Raw genomic sequence first — 3,373 nt, forward strand, 5'->3', positions numbered from 1 at the left:
AGTCATCTGTACTTCCATGTTCACTGAAGCATTATTAACAATATCCAAGACATGGAAATAACCTAAGTATCTGTGCACAGATGAATGGATAAGGAAAACACACACACACACACACATAATATTATTCAGCCATGAAAAAGGAAATCCTGCCATTTGCCACAACATGGACAGACCTTGAGGGCATTATGCTAAGTGAAGTCAGACAGCGAAAGACAGATACTATATGATTTCTCTGATACATGGAATCTAAAGAAGCCTAACTCCTAGAAAGAGTGGTGATTGCCAGGGAGAGGTGGGGGAAATAGGGAGATGTTCATCAGAGGGTACACACTACCAGTGATAAGAGGAATAAATTCTGAGGACCTAATGTACAGCATGGTGACTATAGTGAACGACTATTGTATTATATACTTGAAAGTTGCTAAAAGAGGAGATCTTAAGTGTTCTCACCACACACACAAAAAAGGTAACTTTGTGAGGTGATAATGGAGCTGTTGACTAACTTTATTGTGGTAGTGATTTTACAATATATACATGTATCAAATCATCACTCTGCACACTCTAAACTTATACAATGTTATATTTCAATTACATCTCAATAAGGCTGGGGAGTGGGGGAGAAAAATGATGTGCTTGTAGAACTCTTTTTTTTTTTTTAAAGATTTTATTTATTTATTTTGAGAGAGAGAGAATGAGAGAGAGCAAGCACATGAGAGGGGGGAGGGTCAGAGGGAGAAGCAGACTCCCTGCCGAGCAGGGAGCCCGATGCGGGACTCAATCCAGGGACTCGATCCAGGGACTCCAGGATCATGACCTGAGCCGAAGGCAGTCTCTTAACCAACTGAGCCACCCAGGCACCCCCTAGAACTCTTTTTTTCAAAACCCATTTTACATTTTTTTGATGCTGGTTGTTAACAGTCCCACATGGACACACTAACTGCCAGTTAACTAGACAGGAAGTTTCCTTAGGGAAACGGTGTCAGCAGCAATACCATCTGCTAATTTACCAATGATCATTATCCTGATTCCCTGTATTTAACAATTAGTAGTCTAAACCAAGGGTCCTCAAATGGGAATTGGGCTCTACTAAAACTAGGAAACATGTACCTGAGCCTTTGGCAGCCATCAAGCCACTCCTATTAACAACTTCCCTCACAACCTTCACACATCCCCAGTCCCCCAAAAAGACAAGGGGCCAGCAGCAGCCTCTTCTCTGCTGCAGCCTGGGGGCTTCTCTGTACCACCTCCTCCCATTGACATCCTCCCCCACTGTTCTCAGCCCCCACTCAGGTCTCTCCGTGACCTGAGACTTTCAGGGAAGTGCTTATTTAGGAGGTAGAGATCTCTGTTAGTGGGTGACAAGCCCAGGAGGGTATCTGAATCTTGGTGGCAAGTCATGTTATGGTGGTGTCGTATAACCCTTCGTGGCTTCACAAAGTGCCCTATACTCGGTATAGTTCCAGCCTGACTGGAAAAAAAAAACAGTAATAAAAATAGCATCTAATGTATGGAGAATGTACCACATGCCAAGCACTCTGTTAAACACTTTACATTTATTAACTCACATAATCCTTACAGCAATCCTGGCAAATAAAGATTCTTACTATCCCATTTTACCAATGAGAAAAGTGAGGCGAGGAGATTCAAGAACCCTAAAGTTACACAGCTAGTAAATAATTGTTAGAATCAGGTTTTCTTACATTGTAAGCAATAGAAACCTTCTTGAGCTAAATTCAGCTCCATCCTCCTACACGAAAAGGAGATGTAAGAACAGAAGGGTATTACCGGGAACCCAAGGGTCAGGAACATCAGGCATCAAGATGGACTTGAATCAGGAATTGGAAATCTGTTAGGAACAGTGTGAATGCCCAGAGTTCATGGGAGGGTGTGTCTGTGGCTAGGAGTTCATCTCTCTCTCTCTTCCTTTCGATCCTCCTTCCTCAAGGTCTCTTGCCTCATTCTCTGCCTGTCTTCCTCCTTCTGTTTCATTCTTTTCTATGCTCCAGGCATAGGCTCTGCTGCTCCATATGTGCACAGCCAAATATAGTTGTCCCCCCCCCCCCATAGCTTGCAAGTTTACTTGCTCTAAATCCAAGTGGGAATGACTCTAAATATTAGGAGAGGGAATTTGATTAATCTTGTTTCCTCCTCTGATCCAATTAAATATGTCCAGTCAGGCCATCACACAATATAAACATGATTGTAGGGGGCGGGTTCTCAGAGAAGGAGGCTTGTGGTCTGGGAAGACTTCCTAAAATGTGTATTCTCCAGTGCTTGAGATCAAATTAGAACGCAGGTCTTTCTGACCCTAGAGGCAGAGTTCTTAACTACCATGTTATTCTGAAAGAAAGAAAGTGAATACCTACGGGATTTCTACATTGCTAAAATCATAGCAAACGATGTTTTGTAATGCTTGATTTATTAAACTGGATAAAGATTCATTACAATATTCCATACGCTTTTGTGTATCTAAAACATTTCATCATTTAAAAAGCCAAAGCATCGGGAGCAACAAGAAAACAAAGCACTTGCTGCCCAGGGGCTTCCAGAAGTTCCTCGTCCACAAGGTCAAGGAGCTTGAAGTGCTGCTGACGTGCAACACACCTCACTGTGCAGAGATTGCTCACAGTGTCTCCTTCCGGAACCAGAAAGCCGTTGTGGAAAGAGCAGCCCAGCTGGCCATCAGAGTCCCCAATCCCAACGCCAGGCTGCGCAGCAAAGAAAAGGAATGGACAGACGGCTTATGTGCACATCATATTGTGTTAATAAAACCATAAAATTACAAAAAAGAAAAGCAAAAACAAAAACAAAAAAAGCCAAAGCACCATAAAACATTGAGATTTTAGAAAAACACACGTTTAAAAAAACAGTTTTTTAAATGCATGGTTGAGCTTGCTGGAAGATAAAGGAAATCCGTGGGGGCCAGAGAAAACCAGAGAAGTTAAGTGGTGAGTGTTTGCCCTGAGGCATCTGCTGATCCCTGGTGACCTAATACTTGAGCTTTAATAAACCTCTTGGGTATGAGAGCTGCAAGAGAAAAGCTGGAGTCTTTCACAAGATGGGAGATCAGAACAGAAACCCTCGATGCTAAAATGCTCTAAGGTAATCCGCTAAATGGATGATATAAGAAATTCTCATCTGTTTTGGCACTGAGATCTCCCAACCACAAACCACGTACTATCACATGAATCCTGGGCATTCATGCTGCCTAGACGGCCAGCAACCCCCTAATCTGAAAACCTAGCTAAAGTGGTCCTAGACCGCCAGTGCTCCCAAGCATTTAGTAGGTACCCCCCACCAAAAAAAATCTCTTTGCTGGGACACACCTTAAACCCAGGCTTCAGAGAATTCCCACAAAGTTCCAAGGAACAGG

Source organism: Neomonachus schauinslandi, chromosome 10, assembly GCF_002201575.2.
Source record: "Neomonachus schauinslandi chromosome 10, ASM220157v2, whole genome shotgun sequence".
Classification (NCBI taxonomy): domain Eukaryota; kingdom Metazoa; phylum Chordata; class Mammalia; order Carnivora; family Phocidae; genus Neomonachus; species Neomonachus schauinslandi.